Raw genomic sequence first — 17,657 nt, 5'->3', positions numbered from 1 at the left:
GCGCTGGCGTCGTGCTGCACTTGAACCAGCTGAACTGTAGCTGCACGCCATCTGCACGTAGTCAGAACCTTCTTGGAACTTACCAGAACTAGTGCAAACAGTGCAGCCAAATCGAGTAAACCTATAATACAGATAATACTCAATCTGTTTCAGAGCAACACGCTAAAGCTGTGTGCAGTCTCATCAGCATGCAATTTTTTTTTACAAGACTGCAGCGCCACACACACCATTACGTTGTCAAAAGAGCATGTAGAGAGTTTGTTCTTACTACGCGACGTTGGTGACGCTTGCCTTGCTCACGAGCGTGCATCAGCAGCGCAATGGTTTTTAACGTTTACGTAAAGTTTCTGCTGTACAACGTCAAAAAAGTGACTTCATCTGTTCTCGTAAAAGGTTTTCACCCAGGGAGCACGAATGATTTTGTGGCAGGACATATCTACCAGGTGTATTGGGAGGGGGCCGAGAAAACAAAGAGCGGGTTTTACGAAGCAGAAATCCTTCAGATGACAGGTAAGAACACCTTTATTACTGTCTGAGTACTTTTGTAACTTCTACTTAGCAGCCGCTATAGCTACCCGTGCTTTTCCAGTGCCTTTAATGTACACATAGGGCGTTGATTGATATTGAAACTTCATTCAGCCTCTGTGTATGTACAGCCGTGAGCACACTTAACTTGAATGCTCGATCGATTGTCTTTCACTGATGTTAGTGCCGCTGGGTGTCGGCCGCTGCGTCTGAGACAAAATTAATGTGGTAGCAGGGCATGAGCTGTCTCCAACGTCTGCAAACATACCGTGCAGCATGGTCTTTGACGCTGCGCCCAGCGCTCAGAGGCTGTAATATCAGTGCAGGACACGCAATCAAGCGTTCCTGTTAAGCGTGCTGACGGCGGTACAGCACTCGAATTTGCTTCTCAGGGCTATAGGAATGTGTTCTTGAGCTTTTCTGCCTTTCGTAACGCGCACCGCTGTTGTGCAGTTCTCACGTTCAACTTGCAGGTTTGCGAATTCCGTCCTGTTTGCAGCATGTTGCATGTTGATGGATGCAACGAAATTAATCTGGCAGTGTCCGGTAGATGGTAGAGTTGCCTGGCTGAAATTCTCCCGGCACCTCCATCAACTGGGCCCCATGAATACGTTTTTCTTTTTTTTTTCCACTGGTGCCCCTCTAGGCACCCTTCAGTTGTAGTAATGAACTGTCTTATGTACAAGTGATGAGTGGCTGGTCTTCCCAGGGTGAACCCGTTGCTTTTGGGGGGGAGGGGGGTGTTGTGTGTATCACTTGGGACTAGTTTGGAAGCATAAAATTTATACTTCACTGCTCTCGGTTACAGCTCAGTTGATGACCACGTCCTAGCTACGTGTATTGAATATTAAACTGTGAAGGCCTCTGTAGCCGAGAAAGCTGCCAAATGTGACAGAGGTTCTCACACCGCACTAGGCAGGAAGTGTCGAGTCTGCATTGTTTCTTGAAAACTTGACATGAATGCGAAATTCTAGAGGCCCCATGTACTGTGTGGTCCGTGCACATTAAAGAACCCCAGGAGGTCGAAATTTCTGAAGCCGTTCACTACGGTATCCCTCATAGCCTGAGTCCCTTTGAGACGTTGGGGCTGCACTTTCATATAGCAATGTTTGTTACTGCTGCTGAACAGTGGCGAAAATGATTCATTCTAAAAAAAAAGAAAGAAAAAAAGAGGACAGATTACTCAATTGTGCAGCCAGTCTCTGGTGAGTGTTGGGGGAACTTTGGCTGATGGCCAAATAGGCACTGTCAAATAATTTAGAATAGAAGCTGCTGCAAAAGGCTTGGTGCAGGAAACATTATCTTGCACTTATCATTACAATCAATGTATGAAAAATTGTGTGAACGCACTCCTAAAAGAGATTTCTTTTCTTCCCAGAATCCAAAGAAGAAATGCATGAATATAATTCAGGCCGCAGACATCGTGGAGTAGTTGTGCGCCCCCCCAAACCTCCAACAGACCTGGCACAGGATAAAGTATGTATGCGCAATTGAAACCCGAACCTTGTAATGAAATGTGATGTTTAATAGGTTTTCAGTAACGTTGTGTCACATGCAAGCATTTCTGCAGTTTGCATCCAAAGAAATTTAATTTTTTTATAATGTCAAAGACAACACGGGTGAATATGTGTTTTGACACTGTGTTAACTACTGCAGGTTCGAAACATCAAAAAGTTGCGAATGCTCGCACGACAGGCCGCAACAGACCAACTTATGGACAGTGGCACCGAAACAGCAGCTGAAAGAAGTGCAGAAGCTGAGGAAAGAAAATGAGGAGCTGCACCAGTTGAACATGAAGCTGCAGCACCAGCTCTTGCACTTCCTCTCAGCTGATGGTACACTCCTTATAATGAGTTTTTTTTTCTATATTTCCTGCAGTGCAAGCTTATTGATTAAATGTTTTCAGGTAACATAACCTGGAAGGAAGGAAGGAAAAACTTTATTTTACTCTAGTCCTTTTTCCTGCGGTTTGGGAGCATCTTCAGAGACGTTTTCTCCTTGATTTTACCCCCAGGAGTCTTCTCTGTCGAAGTCGTCCGCCTCTAATCAGTGGTCGGTTGCCCTCAGTCCAGGGCTCCGCTGGCCACTGCCGCCCGTTGAGCTCGCTGTACCAGACCTTCTTGGTCTTCACAGCGGTCGCTGGACAGCAGAGTCTCCCACTGCTCCGCACTCGGGTTTTGTATTTTGGGGACCACGTCTATCTTTTGGCAGGCCCATGTGATGTGATAGAGAGTAGGTTTTCCGTCGCACCAGGGACATTTGTCCGCGTATATGGTAGGGTGCATTTTGTTTAGTATATGTAGGTTTGGGAAAGAGCCTGTTTGTAATTGTCTCCAAGTGACAGCTTCCTCTCTGCTGAGAGATTTGTGCGGTGGGGGATACCGCAATCTTCTGCCTCTGTAGTTTTGTAGTATGGCCGAGTAATCCCTGGGTGCTGGCGCGAGTTCCGCGGGCTCATCGGATGCTCGGAAAGTAATGTATCCTCGAGCTATCCTGTCGGCCTCTTGGTTCCCTGCCACCCCCGTGTGCCCCGGTACCCACACAATTTTGTGTGGGATCTTGTCGCTTTGTTCTTCCTGGTTTTTAATTCTGTCGCTCGCTGCGAGGAGTATACGGAGCGCGTGACGACCTATCCTGCCATTCATGTAATTTCGGCAGGCTGTTTGAGAGTCGGTGAGTATTGTTAGCGACCGCCCGGTTCTATAGCCCTCCGCCACCGCTAGAGCAACGGCTACTTCCTCGGACTCTGCAGCTGTGCAGCCTCGGAGAGACGCGCTGGTTATTTCGCGTAAAGACGAATCGACCACCGCCGCCACAGCGATTTTGGTGTCTCCTCCTCTCCAAGACGCGTCTGCATACACGGTCGTGGCTTGAGGAGCGTATGTTCTTTCGATGAAGTCGGCCCTCGCTTCTCTTCTGCCTCGATGGAGGTTGGGATCCATGTTTTTTGGTATTGGCGCTACCTTGAGGGTCTTGCGAAGCTCGTCGGGGATCGTTGCCGTCCTCGTCATTTCTCGCATCTGCTCGCGGTATCCGAGCCTCTGCAGGAGCGCTCTTCCAGTCGTTGTCTGCAACAGCCTGAGTTTTTGCGACTCAAGCTGCGCCTCTCGTAGCTCCTCAAAGGTGTTATGCAATCCCAGGGCCATGAGTTTTTCGGTTGACGTGTTGCGCGGAAGTCGGAGCGCTGTCTTATACGCTTTGCGTAGCAGGGCATCCGCTTGTTGTATTTCGTTTTTGTTGAGGCACTGGTAGGGTAGGCTGTACGTGATTCTACTAACTACAAGGCTTCTGACTAGTTTGAGTGTGTCCTCTTCACGCATGCCATGTCGCCTGTTGGTGATGCGGGTGATCATGCGTGAGACTTGTAGTGTTGTTGCTTTGAGCAGGGTAAAGGTGTGAGTACTGCGCTGGTTGGATTGAACCCACATGCCTAAAATTCTTATTGTTGTCTTTTCGGGGATGGGTGTCCCGTCAAGGTAGACGTTGAGTTTTAGGTCCTCGTTGGTTGGGACGGTTGGCGTGGCGGAGTGGATAACATAACCTGGAAAAAATTTTTGGGTGGTTTAAGAAGGAAGTGTGCGTGTGTTGGGGTGGGAGGGGGGGGAATAGCTTACGGTGCATATTGGAATCTGCGGACCGAAGAGCAACTTGCTCTCACTTTGAAGGATTTAAGCTGGCCATGACTGCCGATAAATCTTTTTGTGTTAGTCTTTTGCTCTCTTCCCTTGCTTTAAAACACCATACCAATAATTGTTGTACCTGCTTCGGCGGCTGAGTGGTCAGGGCACTCGGCTGCTTAGCCAGAACACCTGTGTTCAATCCTGGCCGTGGTGGCAGCATTTTGAAGGAGGCAGAACACAAAAAGGGTCCGTGTACTCTGCAAAGTCTGCATATTAAAAACCCCATGTGGTCAAAGTTATCCCGAAGCCCTCCACTGCGGTGTCCCTCGTAGCCTGTGTGTCACTTTGGGACATGGATTAATTGTAAATTGTGGCTAAGCCATCAATCACAATTTTTTATTTGTTCACAAAGTCAACACGCTAGTAGTTAAGGTGTTGGAAAAAAAAAATCAGTTCATGACAAAGCCATCTAAACATGCAGTTTCTTGTGGGACACGAACTGATAGATTTTTTGGCACAGCGGTGAGCCATGTCACAAAAAATCCCCAGCTATGGGAAGGAATAACGGGGGATAAGGTTGTAGTGGAGCTTATTTTGGAGGCACTTTTCGCACAGGTGCATGGCTGATTATGTTGGAATCAGTGTAACATCTACCACAAAACTGCGTCTAAACTTGAGTCGGGCATGAATCTGCAGTCGAACTGTCAACCAGCACATGCATGAGCGTGTATGAGGGCTGTTTGTGGAGTGTGAGGCGTTTACCATGGGAACAGGCACACAATATTATGAATATACAGGATATGTGCCTCGCGGCTCGCTCCTAACAAAGACTCCTCCTCTGTGGCTTCAACATTTCTTTTTGAAGCACCGAGGTGACCAACTTGCAATGCATTCTTGCAAAGAGCAGTAAACACAAGAGAGGACGCTGCAGCCAGGCAAGGGTTGTACTGCTCCACTCTGCACCGCTGAGGAGCGTTCTTTCAGTGTGGTAGCTTAGAGGCCTTAATAACGCGGAAGTGCTTCACATTGTACTCTTGAGGGTAGCTTAAGTATTGTCCGTTTTCTGCCTCAATATATAAAAAAATTAAGCTGTACTCAAATTTCGCAATACAAAAAACCATGCTCATTGGTGAAGTTTTCTTTCATTGGCCTACATCTGTGCCATCCTTTGCAGCACTGCCTGCCGCATCTACACCTTCCGCGGAGGTGGCGGCTGCATCTGCCAGTTCTGCACCTGCCCATGCTGCATTTGCTTCTGCTGCATCTGCACCTGCGGCATTGGCACCTGCGGCATTGGCACCTGCGGCATTGGCACCTGTGGCACTGGCACCTACAGCATCAGCAGCTTCTTCATCGACAGCTGCTACATCAGCAGCTGCTACATCGGCAGCTGCTACCTGGGCGCCTGCAATAGATGCCCCTTTGGCTGAGGTTTTCTCAGCTCCCTCCTCTCTGCCTGCAGCCACCTCTGAGCAACCCCCGAGCCCCATTCCTGGAGCCCCGGCTCGTGTGGACTTCACGGAGGTTGGTTTGGGCAACCAGGAGGAAGGCCCCACCAGGGAGGGCACACAAGTGTGCACGCTAGCAGAGGATGGGAGGGTATGTTCAAAGATACAGCTTAATATTTAATAATAGTAGTAACATTACTACTTAGTTGTTTCACATAATAGCGAAGGCAAGACAATGAAACTCTTGTCCTGTGCCACAGGCACTGGCAAGGTGGCAGAAGCAGAGTACATTCACAAGCAACAAATTTGCTGGGCAATTACTATTTATGCAGCTTCATTCCTTCAGTGACAGCCATAACATTAAAGGTCCCCTGACCATGTTTCAGAGATTACAAACAAACAAGTACCCTGGATAAAGTGGACCGCTAGTCGCAACATCTGTACATCGTTTTTTTTGTGTTTTCTAGCTGATAAAAGCTCACATTTTGAATGAGAGTGGTCTCTGAGAATATAACTGGATGCATGCCAACTCAAATTTATATTGTGCGTTCCTCTAAATGATAGCGTAGGAATGCAGCAAAAACACACCTGTGCTTTCATCTTTTCATGCACTGCAGTGTATGTGTGTGTGTGCTTTGATAATACTGCACTTTTCAGCTGCTGGAACAAAAACAGAAGGCAGCGAAATTTCTTGATTGTGATAGCTACATCTCCAATATTAATTGGTCAATATAGAAAATTTTTGTGGGAGGGCATTCTTTGAAAGAGGCCGGAAACCATTGAAGTCAAACAAAAATCCAACCAGATGGTGGTCAGGTGCACTCGGGTGTGACGAGAGCAGAGTGGAATGAAGAACAACTGTTTGTTTGGAATATTCGAGCTGAACAATAGACTGGCATGGGACCTGGGTATTGATTTAGGCAAGATGTGTGGTATAAAGCTGGCTGTCTGCGAGTGTGCAAGCTTCGACACCTAGTGAGAGGACACATTCTGAAAATATTTGGGGCTGTGAATTCCTCAGGTTTGTTATTGGAAATCAGTGGGAGAGGCATTTGTGTTGCAGTGGACGTAACATGGCCAATTTTGATAACTGTGATTGCTTGGAAGTGCCTACCTTTTTCTTGTTTTGTTATAAATTATTACTTGGCCAGGGGCAGCAATATTGTCATGAGCTGAGGGCAGATACGAAAGTGACATAACCTTTTTTTTTGTGCTGCATTAACTGCTATATTCCAACCTGCACTGAACACAGATTGACTTGCAGCAGCTGTTTGTATGGGCTATATGGCTTGGTGTGTTTACTAAGTGGCTCATGGCACTTTTTATTAGAAGAGTTGCATGCAGTTATTTTCACATTATGAAGTGGTATTGAAAGTAGTTTGGTTTGAATCCATGCAGGTTCACCTTGCCAATGGGGTCTATTTGGCCAAAGGGGTCTACGACCAGTTGCTGGCAGTCCCGAAGCACTCCTACTTCGTGAAGCGAGCCGCCACTGCCATCTGGTCGACGGAAGTGCTCGCCAAGCGAAGTGTGACGGGCACATTGTCCAACCGCTTCGTGGCCCCAGGCGGAGAGAAGCCGCCTCAACAGCCCCTCACCCCGCACAAAGTTGATGCAATGAAAGTTGAATGCGGTCATCTTGTTCTCTGTTGTGTGATTTAACTGCAGTTTAACTCACAAATTTATTAGTAAGCAGACTAAAGTTTTCGCTCAATGCGCTCTGTGTCCGCAAAAATTGATTGCTGTTGGTGTTACACGTTCTGTGTGACTGATACTGCGCTTCCACCTTCAGCCATGAAATTAAATAGTAGTGTAGCAGCCGCGCTCGCTCACTGTGGTGAACTGTGGTAGTGAAAGACGACAACGATCCTGAGGCAGCCCGAACGCTTGGCTTGCACCTTTGCTGAATGTTGCAAAGCGACCTAGGTTCTGCTCAGCCACAACCCCCTCCTACAATTTAAGTGTTTTTAAAAGAAAATAATGCCTGAAAGGTTTACTGTTCACAGTGGGAAAGCAATTGAGGAATTTTGATAGCAGATAATTTTACAGCTAGTGGAAGAAAGGACCATATGTTGTGGCATCATCACAACGTGCCCACTGGATTGTGAGAAAACTGCCCATCATGGCAGGTGGCAGTAAAATTAATGATTGGTTGCGAGAGGTGGCGGTGAAATAAAGAAAACTGTGAGCCGCAGAGCTTAAATGTCCCCTCAAATTTTTTTTGTTTGTTTACAGCTGCCATCTAATGTACCGCAGCTAAATTAACTAGTGCGGAGATCCAAATGTGCGGCATTCTAACACTCATGGTGCATTTTCTTTTCTACGCAGTGTTTTCCACGCACTACGCATCAAAAAAGGGCTACGCACAGGAGGACGTCGTGAAGGCCTCAAAGAACATTCGGATGTGGCTGTCGCAAAAAGCGTGTGAGCTGCGGCGACAGAGGCCCCCAAAATAAATGACATCTTGCGTAAGCATAGAAAATTGCATGTTTTTCATCCGAGAAGTGGCATGGGATTTTTTCCTATGCAACTTTCTCCATATAATGCATCATTACGTCTCACCATACATACCAAATGCATCTGGCAACAGCATAGGGGCAGCAAGGCACATGCCAGGCTCGTGATACGAGCCTGTATGCCTGCATGCATGGAAACGTCATCTGGTGTTATCAGACACGGCCTCGTGGATTTTTATGCCCATAAACACCAAACCGTGTCTTCTGGTGTTAACACCAGGCACAACCTGGTGGGTTTCTCACCCCCAAAAACACCAGTCCGGAAACACCAGTCCGGAAACACCAGTCCGGAAACACCAGCCCGGAAACACCAGAACTGTGTCTGAATTTCCACCCCGGTGTTAACACCACATACGGCCTTGTGGAATTTTCGATTCGGTGATCATTATGCAGTATAGAGTGGGCAAAGTGCCCACCAGTGTTGTGTAAATGAGGGAGCCAGACGGCCCATGGTTTCAAGCATAATAAAATGTGTGAAAAGAAATTTGTGATTCTGCACTATCATTTTCCTTAAGAAGACGGTTCCCTAAGAAGACGGAACAACTTCATGCAGTTTTTCCCCTCAGTGAACATCATTGTAATGCTGTGGCTACTTGGATATTTTTTCCTGCAGTCACCCCAAGATGCATGGTTATAATCACATGTGTCTTACCACATTATGAGAGAGAAATGATGGAAATGTTTTTAGTTCTGAGCAAGTGTTTTTTTGTCTGGGCATCACTGCAATAAAAAAATCTTTTTTAACGAAACAGGAGGTGTGCGGAGTACACATATGGAATCCTGGTGACCTACTGGTGGACATTGGAAAGGAGGATGGGAGAAGAAGCGAAGAACGCAGAGGAGCTAATAAAGGCGTTGTGTGTCCTGAGCAATTTTTAATTGTAGACAATGTAGGAGAGGGCTGCTATTGTACACCAGGCTATGCAGACTCCGCGAGTATAAGCGCACAGAGAAGGCTTGGCCAGTGGCGGCAACAGCTTGCTCAGCCACCTTTGCAAGTGGCACACTGCAGTGCACGGAACTTCGGGACTAGGGCCCGCTATGCGCGGGAAATATACATGCAGTATTTTAGTGGTGTTGGCAAGGTGCCGCGGCAAGATGCTGTGCTTTACTAAAGAACGGTGCCCTTGGGGATCATTTCATGTGCTTGACAACACTGTTAAAAAACTTTTATTGCTGTGAATCTGCTGTATGATCAAGGTTTTTTTGGCGTTACATCCAGTGGCATAGATGGAGTGGATAGTGTGTCTGTTCTTGCAACGACCACTGGGTCTCAACATGGACGCTGCAACACGGCTATGTTCATTCTTTTGGTGGGGCGGAGATATCGATATCACTTGCATCAGGACTCGCTTAACTGTATGCGGGTTTTCAAAATCATTCAAAAGATGTTATGTAGGTGTTTTCAAAAACACCTACAGTATAGACGTGTCTAAATATGCATCCTTCTCACAGTCACGGCAATCCCGGCACAAGCATGCGCACACGCTGACGGAGTACTCATGCCGAACAAACACACTCAAACATTCTTTCTTCCCTTTAGCCATCAGCGAATGGAATCAGCTCGATCCATCGATTACCATGTCGGACTCACTATCTTCCTTCACCTCAAGATTAGTAGAATGTAACAAGAATCAGTAAAATATCAATAGTCCTACATTTTACCAGATACTGCCCAACAGCTACTTATTGACATTTCTTGACATGTTATTTTTAAGGATGATTGCATGCCTATTGCCACCCGTTACCTTCTTTTTCGCTTTCTTCTAGTTTATATTGTAAAATACTTCTAATACTAGCATGCTTGCTGGAATGAACGACTCCTGCTGTACTTGATTTCTTTTTGTTTCAGTTCTGAATTTTCAAGGTATTGTTTGCTAACCTGCCTACTAACAGTTATATAACACTTATGTAAGAGTTCTCATTTTTGTTGATCTGCTTGTAATTTATCTGTATTGTACTCTATATTGTACTGATGCCCACCTGCTACGGTCTCTTACTGAGACTGGCAGTATTGTAAATAAATAAAATAAAATCATTTACACTTAGCGTCATGTTTGCCCCTCAGATCCTCTCCGACTCCACTTTTATTTGCATAGACATTGGCTTTTGGTTTACAGTCTCCTCACAATCACCGATAACGGCAGCTAAAAGCATTTCATGCTTGGCTTATTTTGCTTTCATTAACACATTAGCTTGGCGCTAGCTACAGCGGCTCAGAGTAGCACTAGAAGCCGTCTGGTTGGCTAAACTGTCCCTAAAGCCGCCAAAATGTCACTTTGGTTTTACTTAATTGAACTATCTCGAGCATTTCGTCAGCGCTGATGGAATCCGATCGGATCCAGAAAAAATTTCTGCAGTAGCATACTTTCTGGTTCCCATTGCTAAGCGGTGAGACGATTTATAGGCCTTTGTTCCTACTTCCGGCGCTTCATCAAAAACTTTGCTAAGCTGGCCAGTCCTCTGAGACGCTTGACGCGAGATGATGAGCTATTTTCGTGTGGCACTGAACAGCAGACTCGCCTTTGATGATCTCCAACGTCAGCTACAGTCGTCGCCAGTTCTAGCAAACTTCAGAGCAAAATTCACACGGACACGAGGAATGTCAGTCTTGGAGTGGTTCTCGTTCAGCGCCTGAACGGTGTCTAAAAAGTGATCGCCCATGCTAGTCGCGCACTCTCATGCGCTGAATGTTACTCCACAACCGAAAAAAGGAATGCTTGGCAGTCGTATGGGCAATCACAAAGTAATGTCCCTACCTATACGGCAGACAGCTACAGGTGATACTATCACTTGTTGTGCTGGTTGACGAATTTAAAGCAGCCATGTGGATGGCTAGCACGTTGGGCCTTACGTTTACAAGAATTTGACTTTGTCAGCGTTTACAAGTCTGGACGCAGACACATCGATGCTGACAGCCTATCGCGTGCACCCACGGAATCTTTCCAAGACAACGCAGAAGACGTCGAATTGCTTGGCGCAGTCACCTCGTCCAACATTATCACCGAACAACGTGCTGACAAAGAGCTGAAGCTGCTCATAGATCATCTAGAAGGCCAGCATCCATCTAAACCCTCCGACATGGCTCGCTGGCTGCCATCACTTTGTCTCCGGAGTGGTGTGTTGTGTAAGAAAAACCGTCAGCGGCAAAAGTTACTTGTTGGTAATATCAGCTGCCCTCCGCAACGAGATCCTCCTCGCTTGCCACGATGAACCGACTGCCGGACATCTTGAATTTACGCGAACACTTATTAGAGTGTGGCAGAATTACTACCGGCCAAAACTTTTCTCATGCGTGGAGCGGTACGTTCGGACCTGCCGCAACTGCCAGTGTAGGAAGACGCTGTCTCTCAAACCATTTGGCATGTTGCAGTCCATCGAGCCTCCTCAAGCACCATTCGAACAAATGGATATGGACCTTCTGGGACCATTTCCTATGTCGTCGACGGGAAAGAAATTGATAGTTGTGACAGACTACCTGACGCGTTATGCCGAAACGCAGGCTTTTACTCAAGGCATGACGTTCGAAGCCGCGCTCCACTCGCAAGCATGACCGCTTTGTCCTCGTCGCGTACATATTGACACGGCAGGTAGCTTGCGTCAATATGTAGCTTGATAGGACGCTGTCACATTGAAATCCAGACAGCGTGTCACAAGATTCTGTTTGTTATGAACGTAAATAATGTTATTTTTTGTAGCTCAAATATGAGCTGCGACAGCGAGGCAGCGCCTGTGCGTACGCCACTAGTGTAACGTTGACGATAACCGCCATGCAATAGCTTTTTATGGGTAATTTTTGCATGTGCAAACATAGGTTTAAATTCCCTGATACACATCAAACTCTAACTTTATCTAGCTGCAAAGGGGCTAGGCGCACGCGGGCTGCACACATGTGTATACAGCACTTCAGCCATCACTATGGTGGTACATGGTAGCGCTGGGCAAAACGCTCCGAACCTGCCAGTGATAACAAAAGAAAAATAAAACTGCGCAAGGAATTTGAGACAAAGAGAAGCACACAACAACGTAAACTTCCAACTGAGTTTATTTCGTAATAACGGCGAATTTTTAAAGCCCATCAGAAAACAACAGGGTACAAACGAAAATAGCACCATAGAGGCATCGAAGAAGACGGGGGAAGGACTCCTAAGCGTAAAAGCTGTCTCCAGGCTTTTAACATGACCGCCTAAAAATTTCAGTTCTTGCATTTACGGTGATAAACAGGTGAGCTAGACACTGTTTCACCCCCACTAGAGCTGTAATATTCTCCAATAACTTCTAGTCTTATCTGTGCATTAATAGAAAGTTAGTTTCATCTAGATGTGGAAAACAGTCTTAATTGTTTTTGCAGTGAAGACGCAGATTACTGCCAGTACAGAGGCAAAGTGAACTTTTGTACAGTCTTCTTTGCGTAGTTTTGTTTTTATTTCATGAACACCATGAACCACAATTAGCCGTGACAACGCCAGAACGTCATGCCAGTGTGCATGTCACTACAGGAGGAAGCTATGTGCACCAGTGATATCTGTACCACTAAGAGCGACAAATAAACTTCAACTTCATTAATTAAAGGTTTCATGTCTGAGTTATACAATTGGATGGTTGTGATTTTGCTTTTGAAATGGAAGGCACTTTTTATTTCAAACTCTCGTAATTGGACAAATCTGTGGGGGCTTCTAAAAATACTTTCCCGTAAACTTTTGTGCCAAGTTATGTTTCCTTGCAGTAACAATAGATGCAATCCAATCGAGGTGGCGAAACTTGAAAGACACGCAGAAGGGTTGAAATGCGGGCCAGTTGGTACATTGTAAACGGAAAAAAAACCAGTCAGCACAAGAACCGGTTCACGGCGTGTGCCGCACAGGTGGCGCACAAGTTCCCGCTCACATGGCAGAGAGCATACATCGGCCAAACTGGCCGGTGTGTTAATGACCGTCTGCGTGAGCACCACTCCTCCCTGGAGCCCGGTGGCGGTGCAAACTTGCCTCGCCATTGCAAAGAATGTGGCTGCTATCCTTTGTTCAGCAATGTCACGATTCTTGGCAGAGGCAAGGGAAAACAGGAGCGGGAAATCTTGGAAGCGTATCATATCGGTTTGTCTGGCCATGATTGTATTAGCACAACCTTGGTGCGCTTACTCGAAAAAGAATTTGCCTTTTTAGGTCGTTCAAGATAGATGAGATTTCTTGGCTCTTGTCTCTTATGCTCAGTGATTTGTGATGATGCTATTGCGCATGCTCTGCTGGCCTTGCTCGGACTATGTATTTTCTAATAAACTTCAGTTGATAGCCCAGTCGTTGTGGCGTGTACACTCCTTCTCTTGTGCCTCGTCTTGTGTGACTGGTTTTTTTCTGTTTGAAAGACACCGCTCACCAAAAACTGAGGGAACTGAAAGAGGCCACACGAAGTGGCTCCAGCGGGACCACAGAATCAAGATGGCCATATATGGACCGAATGCAGTTTATGCAAGACATTCTGAAACCACGTCAGTGAGTATTCTTAAACACGGTCGAATCGTCTGGTGGGTAGGGAAAAATGCAACGCAATACTTAAACACAGGTCGGTGAATTAGCCCAGTTTCACTTCGAATCACATGCTGAGCTAGTGCACCTCATTTACTTTCTGTATCTTTGTTAACAAGACTATCACGTGCAAGCCAAGGCATTGCCTTCCAGTCTATTATGCCTTTCAGTCAGTGTTTCAGTCAATTAAACATATCTAGAACTAAGATGCTGCATACAACTGTGACAGTTTACATGAAAATCTTATTTCCTTGCACAAGCCATTGCAACATGCAAGCTGGGCACCAGAATATTTCTGAGGATGTGCAACTACCAGCAGACAATTCGCACCTTTCCCCATGACCACAAGGAGAAGACTCGAGTGAAATGCCTCCACCAGACAATGTGTTGCCTTTTAATGCAGTATTTAATGTTCCTAGCGAGCCATTGGTGCAGACAAGCACTCCAGAGAGTCCATGGGCTGCTCCAAGAAAAAGGAAACGCACCTCTGAACTAGGTGCGCTCGACGAACAGATTGCGTCGATCAGAAGTGCTACTGCGGCTGAACAGCCTATGGATGACGAGAAGCATTTCCTACTGTTTTTGCATGGAACAATGTCGGAAGTGCCAAAGGGAATGATGAACCACTTAAATATAGAGTTCATCCATATTATCTTCAGCTACGCTGAGGGTACATATCCGAATAACTTGTTTTTTACAGGTACTCAAATCATCAGCGACACTACGGATGAATGAAGTTTTTATTGCATGTTTTATTGTATTGTGTGCAGAAAAAATGAAATAAGTTGCCTTTACAATACTGGTGCATAATATACAAAAAAATGATTTGGAAAGAAAAAAAAAAGTTTTGGAGCATGAAATTACATTGGGCCTGGAAGACTGCACGAACTATGGCCGCAGGCCTGCAGAACCTCTTTCGTGCACGTTTTGTGCACGTATGTCATTTGCGTCATCTGCATCATAGCGGTTACAACTTTCAGTTATGGCATCGCATAAAATGGCAATAGTCCTCCCTTTGTCTGATGACAGCTCGTCGGAATCCGAGTCCAAGCACTCAGACAGCAGCAGCAACAACGAAAAGTGCCTCTTCGAAGCATTTTTCGAGACATTTCGCAGAAGCCCCTACGAAGCGCCCTAAAGTGATGGGCTGGGCGAGCTGGTAAACTGTCGCACCGTAAACCGTTCCGTACCGTACGCACGCTGCAGACATGCGATATATATTCATTTATGAACTTACCTAGAGAACAACTGTGCTCCTGGTTGCCTACGAGGTTCACCAAAATGCGGTGCACCTCAGGCGTAACATGAACAAAACGACTGGTAGGTTGCATCGCAAAAGAAGTGCTTGCTTATTTCAGATACTGGCTGGCCATATCAGTGCAGTATACATAGCAGCTGAGCCTATTATTATGGAATGAATCCGTGCAGTCAAACGTTGCAGTACTTAATACCATTCTGCTGGCAGTCATTCATCTACATAGTAGTTAATCCCATGTTACTTTGCTACATCAAAATTTAGCGGTGTTAGATGTGCAAAAGCTATGCAAAAGAAGGCTGCTTGATCTGGCCACAGCATGGTATGTCATATTTGCTGATGTGCAACATTGTGAGCGGTAGAATGTCTCCCACATGATTAAAGTAAATGTGAACTTCACCTAATGAATGGAATTGGGACATTTACATGGCAGAAAGGTAGTCTTGTGTACGACTGCCTACATTGCATTTCACTACAGCTCATGTAGTGTTTTCGACAAGGAGCATGCAGTAGTGACACTGCGGTACTGGTTGAGATATGACGACACATTTTGAGAACAACCAAGCTATCCAGCACGCTGCGATACTGGGTCACTGAAGTTTCAGAAGGTGGTCTATGAGGATACTTGGCCACCCTTAAATGCCTATAACTGTGAAGTTGTCTAAGGACTTTAGCCCTTGGTATCTGTCACTCTGCACTCAGAAAGTTCTACCTCATATACTTATCAGCATCCAACAATATTTTTCTGCCTCACTATAAGGCCATGTATTAGGGTATGGGTACTAGGAACAAAATATCGGCAATTTTCCAGCATGCCCATATGCATCTCATTGCATTGCGTTGTTCTGCTGGCACTGTTTCACCTGTTAGGCCTTTTAGAGTAAGTAAACCTCTGGCGATGTAGGCCACTAATTTTGTGTGGTCTGCTTTCTCTGCAGCTGTAGCAGACTGTGGTGAACACCCCGACCCCTGTGAGCCTGAATCTAGAGACATCACTCTGATGGGCACCCTTCACAAGCTGAGAAGGTTCCTTGGGAACTGTGACCTACAAAAGCTGCTCGAACACTTAAGCAATGCAAGAAGTTGCGAAGATATTGCTGCAATTGAACAGCCGACACGACAACAAGCAAAATCTGACCTCTAGTGGCACCATATCGTTGGCATGATTACTGCCTCCATTGCCTACAGTGTCTTCACAAGGGTGAAGACACTATGGACAAAGATGGGCCCAGCCCACATGACGCGAGACAGTTACTAAAGAACTAAAAAAGGTCATGCGGCAAACCAACGTCTGCACAGCAGCAATGCGTCGCGGCAGTCTGTTGGAAGAAAGTGCAAAGAAGTGCTATGCCCGACAGCAGCAATCGCAACATAAGGACTTAACTGCGAGATAGTATGGACTTCTTGTTATGAATGGACGACCATACATTGATTCAAGTCCAGATGGACTAGTACAGCACCAGTGCTGCCCCAAGTGTGTGCTTGAAGTGAAGTGCCCAGAGACCTTGGAAAGGTTTGTGGTGGAGAACACCGAGAAGAATGGCAAAGCCACAACTAAAACGCTGAAGCGTGCAAGCACGTACTTTTGCCAGATACAAGTACAAATGGGGTTGGCAGGACTGAAGCAAGGGGAGCTATTTGTCCTTTTAAATGATGAAAACAAACAACACACGCATACCAGTATCATTCGATGAGGAGTATTCCAGGGACCTGGTTGAGCGGTCCTCCTACCTATTTTTTCAAGGAGTATGTGCTCCCACATATTCTGTGTGTGCGATAAGGCTTCCCATTCTGCTATCTGAAACAAAGCTTGTAACTACAGCCTAGTACCTACTCTAAGAATTTATTGAAAGATGTCCTGGGGATTATTTTTTGTTACATTTTTTTTGCAGAAAATGTTATGTGCAATTGAGAAATGCAGAGGTCAAGCATTTTGTACCTGCAATATACCTGCCAGCTGTTCTTTTTCATCACTGAACATTCAGTGATGAAAAATAGAGCGAAGGACAGCTAAAACAAGATATGACTGACTTACGCCGCCGCCTCGTGTGATCGCCTTGCATGACTTGGACGCACAGGAAGACTGACGGATGGAATAGCTTCCGGCACCAGCTTCCTGCACTTGTAACTTGATAATTATAAAGAATCAGTGACAATCAGCACGAAAAAGCTCCCCTTCTGCTCCGTGAGACCCACGTCTTGCTGTCAACGGAACAAAGGCAAACACGTCTAATCCGCTTATCGTCCCTCCTCGGACATTCACCCTCGCGCGTTGCGATGAACCGGTTAGGTATGGCCGCAGTCATTCGCAACGTTAGTTAACCGAAATTGTTGTCCAGGAGTGAACCATACCGACCAGAGGTAGGACATCACGTGACGTCTCTTTTCCGGCTTGTTTTAATCACGCCTGACCAACAATGTCCGTGCAGCATGCCTATGGCCATGGCCACACCTAATCTGCTTAACGCTGACAGCCAGCACGAAAAAGCGTCGGTAGAGGACTCACCTAGTATCTTATCAACCGGGTACACAGTCTTCCTCTTTAACATGCTTGCTCCACACAACAGCCGGTGCTGACAGTTGCTTTCCCATTATTAGTTTAATCATCCAAGCCTTCTTCATTTTTGACGACTTCGGGTAGAAGTGGAAGCTAACACCGGCTTCTTTACGTGATTCGCACTGCGGCACTGAGCAGCAAGTCACCATGACTGCGAATTAGCACGCGGAAACGAACGAAAACAGCCAGCGTGCCGGCAGCCAGGCTGACGGAG

General features: G+C 46.2%; 2 pseudogenes; both read left to right on the top strand.

The window, feature by feature from the left end:
• The window catches only part of LOC149361191 (uncharacterized), a 100,311-nt pseudogene extending 86,709 nt beyond the window's left edge, over window positions 1-13,602 (top strand).
• Window positions 13,603-14,225: 623 nt separating this feature from the next.
• LOC149361190 (uncharacterized) lies at window positions 14,226-16,666 on the top strand (annotated as a pseudogene).
• Window positions 16,667-17,657: the final 991 nt, after the last annotated feature.

The sequence above is a fragment of the Amblyomma mixtum genome, chromosome 2, assembly GCF_055824585.1.
Source record: "Amblyomma mixtum isolate Tamu chromosome 2, ASM5582458v1, whole genome shotgun sequence".
NCBI classification, from domain to species: domain Eukaryota; kingdom Metazoa; phylum Arthropoda; class Arachnida; order Ixodida; family Ixodidae; genus Amblyomma; species Amblyomma mixtum.
This window is presented reverse-complemented; position numbering and strand designations above follow the sequence as displayed.